Source organism: Physeter macrocephalus, chromosome 7 (genome assembly GCF_002837175.3).
Source record: "Physeter macrocephalus isolate SW-GA chromosome 7, ASM283717v5, whole genome shotgun sequence".
NCBI lineage: Eukaryota > Metazoa > Chordata > Mammalia > Artiodactyla > Physeteridae > Physeter > Physeter macrocephalus.
This window is the reverse complement of record NC_041220.1, coordinates 115,949,383-115,974,604: the sequence shown is the minus strand read 5'-3', so window position 1 is coordinate 115,974,604 and position 25,222 is coordinate 115,949,383.

The window sequence follows — 25,222 nt, the reverse complement described above, 5'->3', positions numbered from 1 at the left end:
GGTGAGGTAGCCGCTTCAGCACGTCATCCACCACTTTTAAGGCTGACTGCACTCAATTTCTTAGACAATCTACACACCATTTTCAGTTCTGTACCTCCATAATTTATCACAACAATACCTCAAGCACACAGATCTGAGGGGGAAAAATGAAAGCAATTTACAGTATCAAGATGAAAGTAGCTGGGTGGATAGGGAAGACCTACTATGTAAATCATATCCACAACTTCAAGGAATGTTGACATAATATTCTGGAATTAATTTTTTCCAGCATTCCTATGTAGGTCACACAAAGGTAAATCTAGTTTCTCCTCCCTACCTCTTATATCTGGAGTTGTTTATCAATATGTTAAAGAGGAAATTGATTTTACCTCTCCCTTCTACAAGGACAATAAGAACCTTATGTATAAAACTCACCAATAACAATGAAAGGAATCAGTTGAAACACTAGCATGCAATCTTTATATATGTCTCCCTGTTAAAGGTCATGGGATGATAGCAATAAAAAAGAAAAGGCAGAAGCACAGACATATATGGGATAGCAATCTGTTTGAAATAGTAGTATGGATTATTGTAGACTAATCTCTTTATGTCTTCTTTTAAGATATGTCCCTAAACTCTGCCTTGGATTCATATAGGTAAACCACATTGATGACAAATAGCTTAATATAGAACAGTTTAAGAAATGAAAATGTTATATCATGCTATAATGTGTATTTCATGTGGGGGGCTGTTTATTTAATGAGAATAGTATGCTGATACCTTCATCAAAATCTAGGCAATTATTTCAATCTCCTTCCACACACCCCTTCTAGTCTTCTCAGGGTTGATTGAAACAGGGTAAGGAGAAGCAGTTACAGGGTGGTGAGAGATATTTCAAGAAAGTGTCTCAAGACAAAAGGTAATAAACAAAAAACAGAACATGTAAGAACACTCTAGGAATCTCCAGAAATACTTCAAAGTATTTGATTTCCTGAAGGCTTGCGAGATAGTGTATCGGCCCTTTAGTTTAGATAGTGTAGGAAGAATAGACCCTCAAAACTGAAAAATTTGTCAGCATACTCATTTGAGACATTTCTTTTTCTGTAAATTAAATAAATATAATAATTTCTAGCTTTTTATCTGAAGCAAATAATGTGTCTATTGTAGATCGTTTGGAAAATTAAAAAACCAAGAGTCACTCCTCATCCTAACAATGAGAGAGAACCTCCATCTCTAGCTCTCCTTCTGTGATCTATAGTTTGTTATGTGAATTACATGTAAATGTACAATTTCTTTCATTTCTTGGTTGATCTTTTGCATGTAAATGTGGAAGAAATATTTTATATTAATGATAAAATTTTGTGTATCATATATATGCTAAATATCTCCCCTTTGTTCTATTTGCATTCACCATTATGCTAAGTGCCTGATGAATATTATTTTATTTATTCCTTGAAAAAAACCCTATGTGGTACTTACTGTGTAATAGTAATAATAATAATAATAATAATAAGTACAATTATTATTATTATATTTTACAGATCAGAAAATTGAGGCATGTAGAGGTTAAGCAACTTGACCAAGGTCATGCTTAATAAATGGTGGAGCTGCTTTTTAAAATCCAGGTGTGCCTTTTTCAAAGTCAGTGCTCTTGACCACTGGGTATATTACCATTTCAGGTGTTTTTAATCTTCATGTTTTAATCTATCTGTTTTATGAATTTTTTTCTTTTCACCATGCCTAGAAAGACCTTCTTCCCCCTATGATCAAATTAAAAGTCATCTCTATTTTTCTTCCAGCTCTTTTATTTCTTCCTTTACATTTTACTCCTTTATCTACTTGCAGTTTATTTTAAGATAAGGCATGAGGCATCTTTATTTTTCTAACTATGTAGTTAGCCAACTAATCTAGGATCATTTATTTAATAATCCATGTTTTCCTTGGTGATCGGAAAAGCTGATTTATCCATATTAGTGATTTTATATGTTTTGGCTATACCATTTTAATTGTGTGATAAGATCTAACAGGGTGTTACACATATGTTTTCAAATGTTTTTGCCTATAACTCACCTGTTTATTTTTTCATATAAACTTCACAGAAGTTTGGGGTTTGGGGGGGAAAGTGCATTAAGCTTATAAATAAATTTAAGGAAAATATCTGTTTCCATGACCAAAGATTAACCTGAATGATAAGGTGACTCATAACTCAATTATTTTCATTTGTTGGTTTTGTTGTGGTTTTGGTATGAATTTTTAAATCCTTTGGAAGGCTAAATAAATTTTATTTTCTATCCCACTTTGTTTACTGGTTTATCACCCAAATCAAAGAATTTATGAGTCTAAGCAGAATTGATTTATCTTTATTTGATATGACCCTCTGTTTTTCACAAAAAAGATATTGTTTTTAACACATTTAGTCATTTTAGACTTTAATAAAGATTTTACCATTTTTTACAAGTACAGCAATGACAACGTATTTTTCTTATGAGTGCACGTTACGATCACTTATTCACTCGAATTATTGTTAGAAATCTATGTCTCAGGAGTAATGTTTGTTTGTAGGGTAAAAAGAAAAGAATAATTATAATATTAAATATTAATTGAGTTCAGAATATGTGCTAGACATTGTTCTAAGAGTTTTACTCATTTAATTAAATAGCCCAGTTATTATTATTAGCCCCCATTTACCAATGAGTGATTTCTTTACTTTCCCTTGTTCACACACCTTATAAGTGGTAGAGCTCTAGGATTTTAACCCATGCATTGGGACGCCAGAGCCCTTGCTCTTAACCTCTGTGCTATCCCTGCTATCTGGAGCTTCATGATTCAGTGTAAAAGACTAAAATGCAAAGTTACAATTTTAAGTATGTGATAAATGCCAGCTATCATAGACTTATGATAGACACAGAAAGGAAGTGCTTAATGACCTGGAAAAGTCAGGAAAGACTTGATGGATGAAGTAAATATGAGCTGAGTTTTAAAGGATGAGTTTTCCCTCACTAGGCGCATAAGGGAAAATGGACTGTTTTAGCAGAGCAAACAATGTGTGTAAAGGTAGGAAGTAAAAAAGAGCACAGATCCTTTGGGGACAACTAGAGCACAGAGCACTTGTGGGAGCTCAGGAGATGGAACCAGAAACTTGGACAGCACAGTTGCTCCAGGACACTTGAGCCCCTTCAGGACTCTTGGTTTGCTGTGGGAAGGTCTGAACTCATATTCATTTTGTCACCCTGTTGGAAAATGTCTTCTATAATAGTTCCCATTAAGTAGTTACCATTATGTAACTATGACATCTATTTCTGTAGAAAAACTTATATAATATTTATAATGAGGCAGTGGCAATGTGGACAACTGGAGAAAAGAATAAGTACTATCTCTATAAATTCTTCTCTTCATGATTTTATAGTTGTCAAGATAGTTAAAATGACACCACTTACCAGTACATTCACACATATCATGTAATTTCATCATCATTGTAATTTTGAGAGTCAGGACTCAGTCATCTCCATTTTATCAATAAAGAAACTGACTTGAAAATTATGAGAGACTTACTCAAAACTAGAAAGTTACCTTAATTAGAATAGAACACATGTCACCTTGTAAATTACATTAGCAACCCGTAGGCTAGGTAAAACTAATTCTTAGGGTGAAGTTGTGGAAAATTGGGAGCAAAGAAAATACAGCTTATGTTAGCTGGCCTTTATATATACTCAGGATTCAACAGCACAGTGAACTCAGGTGCTATAAGCACACTAGGAAAAACCAATACTGTCTGAAAAGTCCTAAAAGCATTTGTTGACCTACAAGCATTTTGTTGAATTGAAGTGTCAGGTCTTTTAGCTAATATGTCTTTTCATTTCCAAAAATTTTGACATTCTACATTTCAATCTATATAGAAACTATAGATTTCATTTAGGTAAAATAATATTGAACCTCCAGCTAGGTTTATTCTGCTGCTTGGGAGATACAGAAAGAAACTTGCATTTACAATTTCTCTCTAAAACTGACCATTTAAATACTTTTCAATTTGCTGCTGCTTTTCAGAAATACCTTTAGCATCTCACATATCTAGTTAAGATAAATATTTGAAATACTTTCTTAAACATTTTATAATTAAATTACTTTATGTATATGTGAAGGTTTGAGAAAAATACATATATTTGTTGATTTCAGATAGATTTGTTGGATACCTCATAAGTTATTTTTAGGTGTTTAAATCTTATCCTATTGAAAAGCCTACCTTCTGCTATAATTCCACTGGGGATTATAAAAAAAGAAGTTAAAGCATTGTTTGCTGAAAGTTTTAGTTTATTCATATGGTTTGTCATCATTCTGTAAGTTGACTAAAGTATTACCGTTTTGCAGATAGTGGGAGTGCGGGGTCAGAGGAGGAAGCAAAAAACTGTCAGGGTGTGACTGTATCAGCAACAGCAACACACGGGAACACTCACACAGTGCTTACTGTGAGCCAGGTTTTATTCTAAGTGCTTTGCTTAGGACAGGACATTTAATCCTTGTAATGACCTAATGAGGTAGTTATTGTCATTTCACCTATCAGGAGGTAGAAACTGAGATGTTAAGCGATTTGCTGAAAGTCTTTGCCAGCTAGTTCATGATGAAATTATGATACAGACTCTCAAACAATACTCTACTCTGCCTTCAGATCAGTAATATACACAAGGTGAATATTAAAGTGAAGCTTAAAATGCTACTTTGTAAAATTTTCAAACATCTTTTGAGGCTAGATAATTGCCTAAAGAGTTCTGCTTATGGAAGCTACAAAGATTAATTCATAAACTAGACCCAAACAATAATATTTGGGTAACTTAAAGAAAAATCTTCTATTCGATAGAAATGAAGCTCTAACCAGCCATCTAATTACTAACCAAAGAAAATTGTCCATGGCAAAATTGGATAAGAAGTCAAGGTTGCCCTATGGCTGAAAGCAATTATGACAAACAAAAGGATTTTATTTAAATTATTACTGGTGTAGTAGCTTTTCTAGGCAGGACATGGGGTTTTAAAAATTCATTTCATGTCATGGTTTAACTACTAATGAATTTGCTTTTTTGAAAGTCTGATGACAAAGATCACACCCATCTAATTTCAGTGGAAGTATTAGTCATTGAATTAGTTGATTAAGAATATTACAAAATCAATTTAAATTTTATTATTAGTCTCAGTGTGCAATTTCTTTTTATAAGCTCCTCTCCCCTCTTCAAAAATGTTTTTTTGGGTAAGGACAAACCAAGTTTAATAATAATAATATGTTTAGGTTCTGATTCTTAGACTAAATTTTAAAGTCATTTATTGTTATTTATCATATATCTGTGGTATATTCCTAATTGAATTGTTTTAGCAGTCAATTAATTGTAAGTACTAAATACTGTAATTATTATTAGAGATGAGGTGAGTTTTTTCTCACTTACATGAAAGTATATAAAAGTTTATTTTTTTAATTTTTTAGGTACAAAGATTCCCAGGATTAAAATTCAAGAAAATGAAGGAAAGGTACGTTTCACATGTTCCTTCAGTTCTAGTTATCTTCATTTCTCTAGTAAACTGGGATATAATACCTTCCACTTTGTTATCTCACAAACAAGAAGAGATGACAACTGTTAAGGCAACTTCAAATGTTTTCTGATTTCTTCTTCTTAAGGGTGAGTTGGATCTTTGTCATAGAAGTGATATTTTAGTGAAGATTCTTGAACACATGGAAAGATGTGTTATTCTTACCGAATGCCATCTTTTTTTTCCCCCTTATACATATGATAAGGCCAAATTTTGTACAGGCTTAAAAAAAATAATAAACATGTTTTAAGCATGAGAGAATAACCATTCGTGATATATAGCTGAATATTAAAATCTCCAGTAAGTTGAAATGAATTATTTTATGAAAACACATTTCTTAAGTGACACCTTATCATCTTACCAAATCAGGTTGCATTTCTTTTGACAAAAGATCAAACATGTATTAGTCTGGATCCTCCAGAGAAACAGAACGAATAGGAGATTTAGATAGAGATGTAGTTAGAGATAGAGATTCATATACATATACACACACATATGTATACACACACGTATATACATATAAATAGAGGTTTATTATAAGGAATTGGCTTATGCAGTTATGGAGGCTGAGAAATCCCAAGACCTGCAGTGAACAAGCCAGAGACCCAATAGTGTAGTTCAAGTTGAGCCTGAAAGCCTGAGAACCAGAAGAGCCAATGGTGTAAGTTCCAGTCCAAGTCTAAGTTTAAAGGCAAGTGAAGACTGAAGTCATAATTCAAAGACAAGCAGAGATGGTGAATTCTGTCTTACTCAACCATTTTGTTCTATTTAGGCTTTCAAGAGATTGAATGAAGCCCACCCACACTGAGGAGGGCTTTACTCAGTCTACTAATTCAAATGTTAATCTCATCCAGAAACACCTACACAGACACACCCAAAATAGTTTTTAACCAAATACTTGGGCATCTCATGGCCCAGCCAAGCTGACACCCAAAATTAACCATCACAAAGTTTATGCTTTCAAGGTAATGTGCATTTAATGTCATGCACTTAAATGTACATCACATTTACTCTTTTAGCTTGTGTGGCGGTATGTGGAGTAAAAGGAACTTAAGTCAGTTAGGTCTTTGCTTTTAAAGGTCATTGAGATGGTGTTTTAGCCAGAGAGGAATGAACTATCTGCAGGTAGGATCTGGTCAAAATTGGGGTGTTTGGTCCACTGGTCACGTTTGCAAATCATTCATGGAGGTAAAAAAAATCACTGAACCATATTTACTCACAAGATACTGACTGGAATAACTATTTAGTGTTCTTTAGGAAAATGAAAAATACCTTAAATTTATTACTCATTTTTTTTAACATAAGTAAAAAAATATTTTCCGAGTGCCGACCATATGCCAAAAAACATATGAAGTGCTAAAGATTAAGAAGTATGACAGCCAGTAAGACCTTTAAAGTTGAATTTGTTAAGAAGCTGAAGCTTTGAGTTGAGAAGTTGAGATGGGAGGATGGTGGGGAGAGAAAGGTCTAATCATCATTGACTTGGTATTTTTATATATTTTTGTATGAAAATTTACAAATATATAGCAAAGGTAAAAGAAGGTGAACACCCATCCACTGATCACCTAGATTTTATTATTAAAACTCAGTAATCTCAGGGTTCTTGGTCTTTTTTTTCTTTTATTTTTTTCTTTTTTTTTTTTGTGGTACGCGGGCCTCCCGGACGCGCAGGCTCAGCGGCTATGGCTCACGGGCCCAGCCGCTTCGCGGCATATGGAATCTTCCCGGACCGGGGCACGAACCCTTGTCCCCTGCATCGGCAGGCAGACTCTCTCAACCACTGCGCCACCAGGGAAGCCCTTTTTTTTCTTTTTTTTAATGCTGAATCACATTGTCCTGTTTCTTCATAGATAGAGTACTTGGGTTTGTATCCCACATTGTGAATGTTACGCTGTGAATCCATAGATTTTATTTTGGTCCTCCAAAAGCTATTGATGTTTTTGTCCCAGCAAGGGATTCATTTGGTTGGACTCTAACTGCAAACTCCACCTCAGGCAGCAGCTCTGATCTCATTTCAATTCAAGCTTTAGCTTGGTTCCTTGTCATCTGTTCTGTGTATGGATAGTTCCGAAGTCAGCCAGAGGTTTAGGGAGAGTTTATATGCAGAATATGGGGCATCCTCTTTCCTTTCCAGGATTCTCCTCTCACTTTCCAGTGACTCTTTTGCTCCAAATTCTGTCTTGTTAGTCTTTAGATCACAAAGACTTTGAGACTTCTTTGGAGTTTTAGTCACCCTAGCTGGTGACAACCATAGCCTACCCTCAAGCTAAAAACTATAAAAAAAGGAAAACTCAGCCCATGCTTCTCCTTTCTTCCAAATTTCAACTACCCTACAGAAGCTGCCTGTTTTCATTCTCTCTCTAGGGCCTTCAGGCTGTGTTTTTGTTATTTATATTTGCATAGAGTGTACAGGTGTTATTTGCAAGGACCTTTGGGCCCATTATGCACTCATGTGACTACCCTGGAAGGATTACATTCATAGACACTTGGTCAAAACGCACTCTTGGAAATTGTTAGAAAATATGTGTGGCCACAGACAGACATGGTAGGTAGAAAAACAAATTCAAAAGTCTTACCATACACAACATTGTAAATCAACTATACTTCAATAAAATTCAAAAAAAAGAAAAAAGAAACCTCTTACTACAGAAGCTTGAAGACAATGCAGATTATACTGACTATAACAATAAGGAAGTGGATCTTTTCAATGTTGTTATAAAGAAAAATATAACATGCCTCAAAAATAAATCAGGTATGGGTACTTGAACGTAAATAAATTTAAACATAAAGTTGAGGGCTCTCCCAATTCTGTTTTTCCTGAAGAATTGCTGAGGGTTTGGGGGCTGACATAACAACTTGTGTTTCTCAGGCAACTCATGTATCTATTATCTCCAGCCACAAGACACTAAGCTTGCAACTATAGGGGTTGGTCTGCTTTGTTCACCTCTGTGTTTCCAGTGCATAGTGTAATACTGCTTACATAGTTGGTGTTCAATGTATAGTTGTTTGATCACTCAACAAATGAAGAATGAATGTGTAATGGAAAAAGCACAGAATTTGAAGTGAAAAGTTTACATTTGACTCCTAGTTCCACCAATGACAGTTTGTGAAAACCGAAACATTTTAGTTAACTTATGCCTTAGTTTTATTATCTATAAAATGGGGATAATAATACTCAGTACCATAATTATGCTTATTTCAAAGGCTTGTGAAATCAAATGACCTAATTCAAAACAGAATAAAAATGGGACTGACATATACACACTGCTATATTTAAAATGGATAACCAACAAGGACCTATTGTATAGCACAGGGAACACTGCTCAATGTTATGTGGAAGCCTGGATGAGAGGGGAGTTTGGGGGAGAATGGATACATGTATATATATGACTGAATAGCTTTGCTGTGCACATGAAACTGTCACAACATCGTTAATCGGCCATACTCCAATATAAAGTTAAAAAAAAACAGAATAAAAATTGACTCATTTTCACTATTAATCAAACATTTCTACTAGAGATATTGCAAGCATAAAACTTGCATTTATATAGGAACATATATCCAATGAATATCTTCCTGATAAAGAGTCATGGCTTGTTTTGTTAGAATCCTCATGAGTGAACCATTCAATCTATCGGTCAATAAGACTGGTACCAGAACAATGTAATCTATTTAGAAATATTTAAATAGGATATTGAATTCTAGACCACTGAAGGAAATCTTTCCAGACCGTGGGAAAACATTAGCTTGATCTGATTCAATAAACCATGGAGACAAATAACTCTTACTTTGCCTCAGCTACATGAATTGAAACTCAGGAGTAATGTGAATAATACCAATCTTGACATGAAATACCAATGGAAAATTATTTATTAGGAAGATTATCTATCATGCTAGGATTATCCATAATTTATCTGATTTATCTAACTATCTAATTTAATCCTTACAAGAGAAAGGTACTATCACTGCTATCGTTGTTATTTTATATGTGAGAAAACTGAGGATGAGAGAAGGGTTTTTGCCCCAGATCATACACTGTTAACCAGGAGAGCAGTGATTGAATTCAACAGTGTTTGCTTCCAAATAATATCTGTTCTTCACTAGAACACAGTCTCATTCAATGAAAGACATGAGACAAAGGTGAATCTAATATTGAATATGAGGAAGGAAACCCAGCATTTTATTTGTTTTATTGGCATCTTTCCGGTGGCATAAATTCTAATGAATATTTGAAATATAATTATATCAGTTTTATTTGGTAGCCCAAATGGTTAAGTTGCTATACTTTAAAAAAATAATAAACTGTACAAACTATCTTTAGATTAGTGGTTTTAATTTAGTCTAATATTGTGTTGATTGCATTTCAGAATTCTATTGTTGATTGTGATTCACCAAAACATATTTATTTTGGGGACACCTTCTTCCTTCCAAATTTAAAGAAAGATTTTTCATATAGCTGTATGAATCAGAAAATGGAGCAGCTTGTTTTTAAGAAGTGACCTGTTCTACTAACATCTCTAATCTTTGCCTTCTTCAAAAGTTGTAATCTATCAATCCCTAACTTTATATGCATGAGAATAGTATGCAATAACATATGTTACCAAATGCACTTGAAAATAGCATATTTTAACTTGTAACCTTCAAAAATATAAAATTAGAAAGAAGTTTTCCTTACTCCAAAATTTTCAAGAAATTGAAGAGAAAAAAGAAGGAAAAAAATTATTTTTCAATAATCTCCAAAAAAGATCATACTGTGTGTCTGTCTTGTTGTGTGTCTGTCTTGCTGGATTTCTTGCAATTGATTTATCAATATCCTTATTTTGTTAAAGGAAATGTTGGAAACTTGACTATGAAATTTTTCAAATGCCACTAAGCTTTTACTTGAGTATTGACTACAGCTCTTAAAATGAGGTTAGATTCTATTTGACAATTCATTGTAGCAGCACCTATTCAGGGAAATTGGCTTATTACATCATTTTGCTTATTTTCTACATATAATTTTAAAGAATCAGAGTCCTGGAAAAAGTGCAATTTTTTTAACATAAATCATTGTGTCATTACTATGTATATGAACGTTTAAATGTTGTAAAAAGTTTCATCAATCCTATCTCGAATAATAAAAACATAGAAAATTTTAGAATAGGGTATATACATAGCTAATAAAATTGTTTTTTCTGAAATATTGCAAATGTGCCTAAAAATACCTAAGCTAATAGACAAAAAGGTCTTAGAAAAAAAAATCACAAATAAAGACTAAGTCAAAAGCCAAGTTGTGTTACCACCAACACGAGCAGATACCTGTGGATCAGTTATTACAATCAAGACATTTATTTCAAAGATGAAACATAAAATTTTTACCTTCAAATTTATATACAACTTAAAATTTCAAAACAATTATAATAAGATTCTTTAAAAATAAGTTTATCTTTGAATTTCAAGAGAATTAGTAAAAATTCTTTATAGATGTATTTTGTATTCTAACTCCTAAGACTAAAAGTAAAATTAAAGATAGGTATAAATATGCTTTATTTTTAATCTTACATAAAAGCTTTAAATTCTACTCTGTGTTCATTCTTGAAGCAGTTTATATCTACATTTATAGATCCAGCAGTTCCTTTATAGACCCAACAGCAAAACCATTCTACATTGTTTCAGTAATGAATCGGCCAAAGGTCTCCTCAAAATGCTCAAAATATTAAGTAGAAAATGAAAATTATAAAACAAATGTGAAGTACACAGATATAGATATATTGACAGATAGATAGAAATAAAATATGTACATATCTCCATATCTAGGTGTTTATTTATTTGTCTCTATGTCCGTTTGCAGATTAAGGAATCCCAGAAATAAATACCGCTGGAATTATCAGTGGTTATATTTGAATGGTGAGATTAGGTCTGCATTTTGTTTTCTACATGTTCTAATTTTTCTTTAAACAACATACACTCATTTTGCATAGGAAGACATAATTTTAAAGTTTATCTTATGAAATTGCTGCAGTGAACACTCTCTTATTTGCAATCATATTCCCTTGTGTCTACAGCATGAGTAATGAAGTAAACCAAATGCCATGGCTGAAATTGCAATGAAAAAGTCTTCTGTAAATAGCTCCATCACTTTTCTAATATTATTAGGAAAAAAAAAGAAAAGAAAGCACTTGTTCAACAATGTCCAAAAAAGTGAAAGAATATATTGCAGAAGAAAGAAAAATTGAGAAGAGAAGAGAACTATTAATTGGGTGTTATGTGTCTCTCTCTGCAAGTGATTTTAGTGAACATTCTGTCAACACTCAAACCAGGTCTAAGGATTGACAGGAGAGTGGGAATTTCATGTTAGTTAAACTGGAGAATTCTAACAAGTCATTTATCTCACAAAGGCTAATATAACAAATTCTATTGCTCCATTGTGTAAATAGAGTCATTTAATACAGATGGTGCGGATTGCAGTGTTGGAAGCTGGGAGAATAAGAGAATTCATTCTGCTCTTCACACTCCCTAAAATGGCATCCCTTGAAAATGAGTAGTAGTAAGCTAGAAAGTCCTTGTAACCAGATACCGGCTTAAATGTTTTGCTACATTCCAGTTTTCCCACAGCTGAGGCCATTCCTCATCTTTCAGGATCTAAGATGTGGTTCAGTTTCTAAGATGCTACTTATGAAAACTGGTTTCTTTGCTCCTGTCATCTTTCAATGCCATAACCTGAAGATACGACATCAAGCATCAAAGCAGCAGGTGGCCAAAAAACTAAAATACACACAATTGAAATACTACAATGCATAGAGGGTTTTCTGAGAGTCAGAATTACTATGTGCACTATTACTGAGTGCAGTGAAATCCTGATTAAAAGCAGGTTAAAATCCAATCTGGGTTTTCACCAAAAATGTTAGCAAATGTTTCAGATCTATGAAAGGCATGAAGAATTAACCAATGTTCACCATGTATCAACTACTCAGTGTACTCCTAAGATAATCATTGTTCTAAATTAAATATTTATCATTCAGAAATTTCTCTATTTTTTTTAGCTCTATGATCCCTAAAGAATAGTGCCTTTTTTACATATTAATGATATTTATATAAATGGTCTTATAAGCATCCTTCTGCTACTTGATTGTTTCTTTTATCTCTGAATTTAATCTTTGAAATTTATAATTAGTGAGTGAATTTAATCTTTTTGTATTTATGAAATTATGTCTACTATTTTGTTATGTGCATCCTAAATATCCTATTTTTCTATACATTTTTGGCTCTCTTCTGGATTATTTTAATTTCATTCTCCAAATTATTTAGAAATTGTATACTGTTTAAACACTTCAGTGGTTACCCTTAACTTTCACTATGCATAATTAAAATAAAAGAATCTTAAACCATTATAAAAGCGATTACAGTCTATACTCACATTTTATTGTTTTATTATTTTATTTTAATGCCATCTTTTGTTATTCTCTCCCATATTATTCATTATTATTATGTTGTATAGTCAACGTTTACTCAAATTTACCCACGTCTTTCCTTGCTATTCCTCCTTGCATCTCAGTATTTCTTTAAAAAATCATTTTTCTTTTTCTTAAAGAATATATTGCAAATATTCTTTTAAAATGGTTGGAGGGTGATAAACTTTCTATTTTCAATTTGTCCATAATTATATTTTTTTCTCTTTCTTAAGTGATGTGATGACTTATTTCACCTCAAAATACTTAATATACTATTCATTAGATTTTGGTTCCTACTGTTGCTCTAAAAATTCTGCTCTTGTTCTAATGTCATTCCTCTGTAGATAATTTGTCTTTTCTCTCAAGTTTTACTATTTTCTCTTTATTTCAGTAGATATTAACTAAATTATTACCATGTGCTTAGTATGTGCGTAAACCACGGGGACAAAAGATGAATAAGGTAGCATTCCTGCCTTCAAAGAACTCACAGTCTAGTGATGGACATGTACGTAATGTTATAATACAGTGCGCAATGATAGAGGCATGCCCTGGACACTGAGGTTTCATCCCCGGAAGCCCTCAGGTAAGAACAGCAGGAAGGTGATGCAGCAACAGCTTTTGTTCACACAAAACTCCCTGATTTTCAGAGTCTTTTAAATTTAGAGCCACAGGAGATTTCCTTAACTTTCTTATAAGTCCAAATACTCCTTTAGAATGTTGTTGTATTTTATCCAGCATTTCTAAGTGCCTTTTATATGGAGGGTTTTTCAGAGAATCTAGTTTGCTGCAGTGCCAAAATGGAAGTCCTAGTGTAACTGAAAGCGGGGCTCCGGCTACTTGCTGCTCAAAAGCCAATAAAAAAGCAAGGTTGGTGGAAAGGAAAGTTTGCTTTATTTCAGAGGCCAGTAACCAGGACGGCAGGGAGAGTGAGGAAACTCCTGTCCAAAGGCCGACTCCCCCCAAGTGACAATCAGTGGGCAAGAGCTTTTATAGGCGAAAGGAGGGGGCGACATGTAGAACTAGCACAGTCAGCTCTGACAGTCATCTTGAAATTAGTCATGCAGTGGTCTGATCAGCATCATCTTTTTTTTTTTTTTTTTTTTTTTCCAGCATCATCTTGATTGTTTTAAGTTCAGTTAGTCTTTAGTTCCCAGGTTGGTTTGTTCCCATTTCTTTGAGGCCAGTTCTCAGAATTGTGGCAGCTTATGTCATGGCTACAGTCTGGTCATCATGTAGTTAACTTCTTCCACCTGGTGGAGGTTTCAGTATCTATAAGACAGCTCACAGGATATGGCTCAGCATATTATCTATAGCCTTTGAGAAGGAACTAAATGTCCCTGACTTTGCTTAATGACTAAACTATTATTATTTGGTCTCCTTTGACTGTTTTCCTTTGTTTCTGCATTTTCTCACTTCTCTGATTAAACTTATTCTTTGGCTAAAGTTTTTCTACAGACAAAAGGCAGGCAGAGGACATGGGACGGGCAAGGACAATAGGGTCCTGCTCTGTTTCACTATTTTTTGCCTTTCAAAGTCTACCACTTGTATCAGTTATGACAATTTTTAAAGAATGTTTTATTGCATATAATTATTACTAACTAACAGTAAATTGTAAATAATAATCAGATGTTATTAATGACATTATGGACTCCAAAATATCTAAAAATTCAACCTGTGAACTTGATAGGATGAAATACATTACCATCCCCAAATATTATAATATATATGACATTTTAGTCTCTTAAAAAGTAAAATGAAAAAGGCAACTGAGACTTCTGGTTTCCAGATCTACATGTAAGGAGCTTCAGAACTGCTACTGCATCCTAACAAGTAAAAAAAGAAAAAATTAAACCAAAAAAATCAACATCTTCTTTGATTTATAATAGAGGGGTGAGCACAGGGCAAAATGCTGCCTACAAGATTAGAGAGACAGACAGGTGAATGCAAGGAGTCATGGCTTACTGGAGCAGAGACTGATGAGCAAAACTGCCACAGATACCATTGCCAGGATAGGAACATCCAAACTGTAATTAAGAAATTGCTGGAGGCTTATTGTGAACAACTATGAGAGTTAAAAACGCCAGGGGGACCCAGTCATGAGGGGGTGTCACAATATTTTAGATTTACCCACAGGAGTTCAACCAGCCTCCCATAGTAAATATTAAAAAAATCCCCTCAGGCTTCTGGCAAGAGGAGGGGATAAGAAACCATTTTGAAATATGCCAGAATACTCTGTTCTTCTTAACAAGATCTGCCCTTAGGAAAAACTAGTTAACTAGAGCCTACCCTGCTGGAGTATTATCGGAGCCTAACTGACCTGGGGGAAGGGAAATACATCACTGAATAACATTTCAAAACAGAAAGCACCAGACCCAGAGGAGTTCACTGGCAAAACCTACCAAACATTTAAGGAAGAAATTATACCAATTCTCTATAATCTCTTTCAGAGGATAGAAGCAGAGGGAATGCATCCTAACTCATTCTATGAGGCCAGCATTTCTTTAATACCAAGCCCAGACAAAGACATTATAAGAAAACTACAGACCAATATAGCTCATAAACATAGAGGCAAAAATCCTCAACAAAATATTAACAAATCTAATGCAACAGTGTAGACAAAGAATTATACACTATAAGCAAGTGAGATTTATTACTGGTATGCAAGGTTGGTTCAACATTTGAAAATCAATTAATATAACCCATTACATCAACAAGCTACAGAAGAAAAATCACTTGATCATATTAAAATATCTGTTCTTTATAACAGAAACCTACTCTGTAGGGGAAAGACCTTACCAGAGCCTAATACCATCTGGGGAGAGATAGTTTTCCTCACTCCAGCTTCCTCTAGCCTTGCTGTCTTACCTGGAGGTAGGGGGCAGGAGGGGTAGGAAGTAGAGAAACACTTGTGAATGCTACAACCTAGAGACATAAGCCCCCTAAAAGACTGAGATGAAGTTATAAGATTATAGAATGCTTTCTCTCCATCACATTTTACCACCACCAACAGGGATCCAGTATAATGTCAGTAAATTAGGGCTAAAAGAGGAGGAAGACTCAGACTCTGACTAAGGAAGAGTTCTCAGGGAAGCTCAAAGAGAACGGGGAGACAAAAACAAGGACACTAGCGGGATGTAAGACACATAAACATAAACATTAGATATAGCAAACATTACACACAGCCTAACTCCTAATCAAATTAACACAAATCCTCTCACTAAAGTCCTATGAGTTCAGTTCTTTTTACCCCATACAGCATGTCTGGTTTTCAACAAAAAGCTACATGCAAACCATACCAAAAGGCAATTAAAAATTCATCTGAAGAGATCAAGCAAGCATCAGAGCCAAACTCAGGTATAACACTAATATGGATTTATCAGACAGGGAATTTGAAAAAACTGCAATGCATATGTTCAGGACTCTAATAGAAAAAGTAGACAAAACATGCAAGGACTGATGGGTAATGTAAGCAGAATGTGGAAACTGTAACGAAGACTCTTCAAGACTCAGGATTTGGCAATGGATTCTTAGATTTGACACCAGAAGTACAAGCAATAAAAGAAAAAGATAGAAAATTGAACTTTCTTAAAGTTAGAAACTTTTGTTCATCAAAGGACTTTATCTACAATTTAGAAAGACAACTTACAGAATGGGAAAAATATTTTCAAATCATATAACTGTTAAGATTTTTGTATCTAGAATATATAACAATCTCTAACAACGCAACAACAAAGACCAACAACTCAATTATAAAATGGGCAAAGGACTCAAATAGACATTTTTCCAAAGATATACAACTGTCCAACAAGCACACGGAAAGTTGTTCAAAATCATTGGTCATTGAAGAAATACAAATCAAAACTGCAATGATTTACCACTTCATGTCCACCAGGATGGCTTTAATCAAAAAATGGAAAATAACTGTTGGCAAGGATGTGGAGAAATAAGAACACTTGTATGTTGCAGGTAAGAATGTAAAATGATGCAGACACTGTGGAAGCAGTTTAGCAGTTCTTCAAAAAGTTAAACATAGAATTACCATATGACCCAGCAATTCCACTCCTAGATACATACCTAAGAGAAGTAAAAACACATGTCCACCCAGAAACTTGTACATAAATGTTTATAGCAGCATTAGAGTCATCTCTCAATTTATTGTACTTCACAGATGCTGTGTTTTTTTTACAAATTGAAGGTTTGTGGCAATCCTGCATCAAGCAAGTCTATAGGTGCCACTTTTCCAACATTTGCTCACTTCCTGTCTCTGTCACATTTTGGTAATTCTCCCAATATTTCAAACTTTTTCATTACTGTTATATTTGTTATGGCAATCTGTGATCAATGATCTTTGATGTCACTACTACCACTGGCTGAAGACTCAGGATGATAGCACTTTTTAGCAATAAAGTATTTTTAAAATTAAGGTATATGCATTGCTTGGTAGACATAATGCTATTGCATACTTAATAGACTACAGTATAGTGTAAACATAACTTTTATATGCCAAAAATTACCAAAAAGTTAATTTGACTCCCTTTATTGAGATATTTGCTTTATTGCGGTAGTCTGGAACCCAACCTGCAATATCTCCAAGGTATGCCTGTGTTCATAACAGCCAAATGGTGGAAACAACCCAAATATCCATCAAAAGATGACTGGATAAACAAATTGTGTTACATAAAACAATGAAATATTATTCATCCATAAAAATGAGTGAAGTACTGATACATGCTACAATTTGACTGAACCTCAAACACTATGCTAAATGAAAGAAGCCACGCACAGAAGTCATATATTCTGTTATACCTTTTATACGATATATTCAGAATAGGCAAATCCATAGAAAAGGACATCAGGTTAGTGGCTATCAAGGGGTGAGGGTAAGGGAAAATGGGGAGTGATCCCTTAATTTGGTATGGTGTGTTTTCAAAAAGTTTGAAACTAGAGAGAGTTGGTGATTGCACAACATTGTAAATATATTAAATGCCACTGAATTTTACTTTAAATAACTATTTATAGGAAAATAAAAGCAATGTATTGAGTTATAGCATATGTTTAAGTTTAAAGAATGACAATAACATCATAAAGTACAGGAGAGAGGAACTGGAAACAATCTGTTAGGAAGCCATGCACTACACATAGCTGTAACGAATAAGTCGCCACAACATTAAGAGAAACCACTTATTTCCTGCACCTTAGACAAATAGCAGCAGTGCTGGGCTTCACTTTTTTGTTTTTTATTTAAATGTCATTTTCAGTTCGTAAAACATCTCTGAATTATACCAAGCCCTCCTAATTTTAGGACAGAAGATTTCAGCAAGTCTAACAAGAGCAAAACTTTCGGAAGAGAAACAATTTCAAGGCAAAGTTATTAGCAGCCTCCTCTTCTGCCAAAATTGATTAAACAACTAGTAAGTTTGTAGCACTGTTTTTTGCCAAAAGAGAGAAGTAAAAGAGAAAAATAGGAAAGAAAGAGAAAAGGAATAATATGGTATGACACATGGGTCATGCTTCTGAAGAATTTATGACTTACGGAAATAGATGCTGTGCCCTGTAGGAAAGCTCTGTCAAGAAGCAGGAAAGGCTGTTGCAGAAAAGAAGGTGGCTGAGTGTTTAGCTGTCCTCATCCTTTGTACACAGAGCTGGGCGGCATTTAGGAGGAGGATTCAGCCTTCTTGTTATCCAGGGAAGCTGAGACAGGAAACTGCTAGGTACGCTGCCGGACTGATTGGTTTAAAGGAAGAGCCTTCCTCCAGGAGAAAGAAGGGCAGCCTTCTCCTATCCATCCCAGACTTTAAGATAAGATGGAGCTTGCAGTTGGAAATTGGAGTTTTCTTTTTTTTTCTAATCTACAGTAAGAAGTGGGATGAAATACAGGAAAACTGCTCTCCAAAACTGAGAAGAGAAGGGCTGCTATCATTCTGCTTCTTCTCAAGAGCTCTGCTAGGTCATTGTGATTACTGCAGATGCGTTCTTATCCAGCTCGGTCGAGTCCAGACGTTGGTCAGTTAGTCACAAAAAAGCTGTGACAGGGGAAAATAGGTATAAAATAAAAAGAAATACACAAACCTTAAACATGTACTTTTAACTTGAGGCATTATGTTGTGTATTCCTTCCTCTCATGTTGGTCTGCGCCTCTAAGTCCCTTGATTGGAATTTTGTAGTTTTTCCATCATTAATCATACCCTTGGTGCATATATTATCATATCCAGGTTTGACTCTTCCACGCAGAGCGTGAACTTAAATATACTTACAAAGCAACCCAAATATAAAACCTAAATAGGACTTTTCATTCTCCCCATATATCTTTTAGTAGGTTTGCTAATATCTAATTCTGTAGTGATCCTTTAAATGTGATTCATATTAATATCAAATCTGCCCACAACTTTCAACTTGTTGTGGGTGCATGTGTGTGTGTGCTCTCTTGCACATGTTTTCTGTTATTTATTATTGACGCAGAGACAATAAAATGTAATGCCTCCCCGTAATCAGTAAATTCTGAGAGATGTCAAAAAATATAGAATCCATAATACTAGAATAGAATACTATACAAAAAATAACTTTCAGAGGACAATAACATTTATTGAATTTAAAAAGTAAAAGGAATTTAAAAAGTAAAAGGTTAAGAAATAGATTTGAGGAAATCCCACAGTGGAGAGGGGAGCGGGAATGGAAAGAGCAAGTGAGTTGGAAAGTTGTAGAAAATTAGAGCGTTAATCTAGAAAAGATCATATTTGGCTAATTCTTGCTTAATAGGTCCTATTTAAGAATAAAACACACACACACGAATGCGACAGCCTTGCGAATATGAACAGGGCTTGTGCGATAGTACACTTCATTCTAGGAGGACCAGGTGAGCATCTGGACATTTCCTAGCAGCATCCTGAATGTCTGTGTGTGTATGTCATTTCTTTTAAGGCTGTCAGTTTTTACAGAAAGTTGTGTTCAGTCTCCTTTCTGGACGGTATAAACATTCTGTAAGCCCAGCAGTGTGAAGGGGACTGAGGTCATCATAATGAGGATACCATTGGGTAAATCTTACCTTCAGCTTGCCCACAGCAGTGTCTGTCATCCCTGAATACAGAACAGGTCTATTTCAGTATCTCTATAATGCAAACCTCCAGTCTTCTGTCTATTCCAGAAGAAAGTAGTTGCCTGGATGCATAATGGATGAAGAAAGTGATCTGCAGTTGTAATCGTCTTTGTACAGAGTTGAAAGTCTTGAAACTAGTCCTTCTGTTTTCAGCCCCATCTCCTCACCCTTGTTCCCAGTACGATCTGGTATCTAAAATTTGGAACCTGGCACAATTTTGTGGTACAAGTTGAATTGCTTTCTTATTGGCTTCCCTGTATGATGACTTAAGTTTTAACTTGTAAGTTAGTTACCACATGCCCATCTCCATGAATTATCTGTTATTATCTTCTTTCTCATCCTATTTATCCCTTATGGGCTCATAACGTGTAGTCCTTTCCTTTTGTGGAGTTTTTGGAAAGAGTATAGATAAACACGTGTTCAATTACTCCTATGTATCAGGTAGAATTCAACTTAATTCTCATAGAAGCAAAAGTCTTTATTCACTCAAATGTAATAGGTTTATTTCATGTTTAATTAAGTTACGGAATTAGAATAACAAATACAATCAGCATAAAGATATTTGGTGAACAAAAAACATTTGGGGGTATACAACTCACTCTATAGGAGAGACTAGGCACAGACCCTCTTAGTCATTGTTCTTTACAAAGAGGGAGAGAAAGCTTTGGTTAATCCAGAAAAGAGATTCACAGGTTAGTTAACCAAGTGGGTAGTTTTAAACAGACCTTCACTTGTGCTTAAAAAACTCCAGTGACGGGCTTCCCTGGTGGTGCAGTGGTTTAGAATCTGCCTGCCAATGCAGGGGACACGGGTTCGAGCCCTGGTCTGGGAAGATCCCACATGCCGCAGAGCAACTAAGCCCGTGAGCCACAACTACTGAGCCTGCGCGTCTGGAGCCTGTGCTCCGCAACAAGAGAGGCCGTGACAGTGAGAGGCCCGCGCACCACGATGAAGAGTGGGCCCCCGCTCGCCGCAACTAGAGAAAGCCCTCGCACAGAAACGAAGACCCAACACGGCCAAAAATAAATAAATTAATTAATTAATTTAAAAAATAAAACAAATCTCCAGTGACACCATATTTGAAGAGATGTTTCTAACTCCCCAAGGACCAAAAGAAGTTCTGACTTCATTTTGTAAGATAATAATACAAAAACATTGGATATTTATAGTTCTAACTACTGTACAAAGTTAACATACCTGAGTAGGAAGGCTAAATGCTTCTAACCACTCTGCCAATTTACTAGATTGCCAATGTATTTTAGGGACTATTTGAATTTAGTGGTAATTAACATTCTAACAATTTTTTTTTTCTTCCATGACTATTTAAGAAATATTCTAAGCACATTGGCCTGGCTCATGGCTGTCAAGTCATGGACACAAGTGCTTATTGAGATAATTCTATTTAAAGAACTTAAAAAAAAATAAATAAAGAACTTTCCCTTGGACAATTTTGAATCCTGGAGCCAATCTAGAACCAGACCATATCAGTTTGCTCCCTCCCTGAAACAGTTATATAGAAAGGCAATCCATCTTTTCCTTTGTATTTACTTGTTCCACTCTCATTATTTTCACTGCAATCTTTACCTATTCTTTGTCATATAACAAACATATTCTTCTCCTCTTCCTCATACTACTACTGGGCATCAAAAATATGGTAGTAGATGCTACTACAAAAATAAGATGATGTCTGTACTGAGTATAAATCCTGATTCAGATTATTATTTATATCTCAACTTATTCTATGAAGGAATTTCATACTTCTGATAAAAGTTTCTCACAGAGAAACAGGAGGTATATATATATATATATGGAGAGAGAGAGAAAGATTATAAAGGATTAGCTTATGCTCTTATAGAGGCTGAGAAGTCCCACAATCTGTTGTCTGCAGGCAGGAAAGCCAGTGATTTGGTCCTGAGAACTGGAGGGTCAGTGACATGAGTCCCAGTCTGAGGTCAGGAGAAGACTGATGTCTCAGCTCAACAGTCAGGTAGAGTGAATGAATTCCCTCTTCCTTTTTGTTCTCTTCAGGTCCTCAACAGATTAAATGACGTCCACCCAGTTTAGGGAGAACAATCTGCTTTACCCAGTCTACCAATTCAAATACTAGTATCATCTAGAAATAGCCTCACAGAAACACCCAGAAATTATGTTTAATCTGGGCACTCCATGTCTTAGACAAGGTGACATCTAAATAAAGCATCACAGATATATATTTGAATGGCTGTATCTGTGTGTGTACACATACGTGTGTTAAACACATACCCACACATACATACACACACACGTATAAATAATAATGTTTTTAAAACATATAATGGATGAATAGAAAGTGTAGTACACTCAAAAATTTTTGTAAGACTTTTCTTTTAATTCTGAAAATTAGTTTTTTTTTTCTTTTTTTTTTTTTTTTTCTGCAGTACGCGGGCCTCTCACTGCTGTGGCCTTTCCCTTTGCGGAGCACAGGCTCCGGACGCGCAGGCCCAGCGGCCATGGCTCACGGGCCCAGCCACTCCGTGGCATGTGGGATCCTCCCGGACCGGGGCGCGAACCCGTGTTCCTTGCATCGGCAGGCGGACTCTCAACCACTGCACCACCAGAGAAGCCCCTGAAAATTAGTTTGTAATATCTGTTTTTAAAAGAACACATGAATTTCAAAACAATGCAATGTTCCAAAAATACAAAGTTAAGGTTCACAATTTTCTTCTAAATAATTATAATTTGTGGGTGGTTTTTAGTGATAAGATCAGAACATTTTATTTGTAAGCCATAATGAATATCAAGTAACATGCATTTGTGTTTAAAAAGATTACAAATAAAAGAACATAATTTCTTCCTAGAGAACTAAATTGAAATATACATTTTTATAAACATGATTATCAGTAAAGACATAATTATCTACTAAGTTGTTGGAACTCATTTTATGGTTTCCAATAAACCACACATGGAAGTTTCATGGAATTGTACATTCTATTAGCTAATGGTAGAAAAGTTTCTAGTGCCAGGAATATACTGAATGGTCTTATGTCCTATCCAGAAGTATTACAAATATGGCAATACATTTGTTATTACTCAGTAGAGATATTCCAGATGTATTAATAAGTGAACATTTTCTATGGCCATGATTTGAATAACCTATAACATGGCAGACCTGGTAAGTTTTTGTAACACTGTTAAAATACATTATTGTCAATGAAATAACAAAGCATTACATATTTATTATGTTCAACAATTAGACACAAAAGTAATATGTGAAGCTGCAAGATTATAAAAAATAGAAACATGAAATATACACACTCACAGATGTATATCCATATGTGTGTCTTTCTCTGTGTGAGTGTGTATCTATATGTACCTGTGTCTTTGTGTAGCAGTGCTCACTCTTAGCCCACAATCCTATATAATGCCTAAATGCATCTAATACTTTCTTTTGTTCTTCTGATTGAATTAAACTATATTTACACTGAAGCAAGTTTTAAATGTTTTAGCTTTAAAAATAATTAGCTTTAAAACATTATTTGAAATAATGTTTCAAATAAGCAGAGCTTAAATAAGTTTTTTAGCCAGAACTCTTTCTGTTTTTATATTTTTGAAATTATAGTCTATACCTTAAATTTTTGAAAGTGACTCCTGTATCACATATGTCAAAAACGGCCATAACTTGTATACATAACTTATGCATGATTTTTACCATGAATTCCAATAAATCAAAACATTCTCCTGTTTCATTTAACACTACTCTTTAGGTCTTTCTAAGACCCTAAATTTTAATTCCAGATGTACTGATGGCATTGGCTCAAATACACAGGGTAAAGCACAAGAAATGCAATACAGAGAACCTTCCACTATCGGAGAAACAGACTTCCTGGTTATGTTCTGCTCTTATAGAGCAAGCCAGAAAACATCACTCACTTTTGCTAAGCTTTTAAGAGAAATCACAGCAAATGAGATTCAGATTTCCAATTGATAAAAAATAGGTTTAAGCCTAAATATTAGACTAAATAAAGGTATGGCAGAAGCTCTTTGAAGCTCAAAATGCTAGATTTCTAGCCCTGTATTTTTATATTTCCATCTTTATCACATATACAATTTGATTATTCCTATACTTGCTTATTTCTTTCAGATACTTGAGGCTCAATGAGATCTAAGTTGAGGTGAGGAGTAGGAGGGCAGGAAAAGTATTCAAACTATTCAAAAGAGTAATCTCTAAATGTTAGGTGATTACTCAATACACCACTCCTTTGATAAATTCTCCTGATTATATACTGTGAACAGTTGGAATTTCACCTTTAGTAATATAGCCTCAACCTGCTGAACAAGGAACATAAACAGTTAAGTCAAAATAGTATGTAGAAACTAGAGTGCTGAAGATTTTCAGCATTAACAGTAAAAGAACTAATGAATGATTTGGGAGGTTATTCCCTGCGACCTTGAAACATTGGATACTATATCATCAAAAGTGATTTTTATGTTATATGGTCACACATGGTCTCCATTACATGACATCCATAAGTCACAGGAAATAGAAATGCATCTGTTCAGTATTAATATTAGTCAACAGCTAAGAAAGGGGACATATTTTCAAAGCCATGAGTCTGTGTGACCAATAGACTCTGAAAGGAAGATGCTTTTCATACTTTAAGGTGTTACACAGTTAAGTTGATTGGCTTCAGAAATAATATCTTGTAAGGGCCACACCTTCTGGCAGGTGTCCCAGGAGCACATACCCTAACTGCTTTCACAAATCTAAAACAATGCATCAGGAGGAGCTTCAAGATGGCAGAAGAGTAAGACGTGGAGATCACCTTCCTGCCCACAAATATATCAGAAATGCATCTACATGTGGAACAACTCCTACAGAACACCTACTGAACGCTGGCAGAAGACCTCAGACCTCCCAAAAGGCAAGAAACTCCCCACATACTTGGGTAGGGCAAAAGAAAAAAGAAAAAACAGAGACAAAGAATAAGGACGGGACCTGCACCAGTGGGAGGGAGCTGTGAAGGAGGAAAGGTTTCCACACACTAGAAGCCCCTTCGCGGGCGGAGACTGCGGGTGGCAGAGGGGGGAAGCTTCGGAGCCGCAGAGGAGCGCGCAGCCACAGAGGTGCGGAGGGCAAAGCGGAGAGATTCCCGCACGGAGGATCGGTGCC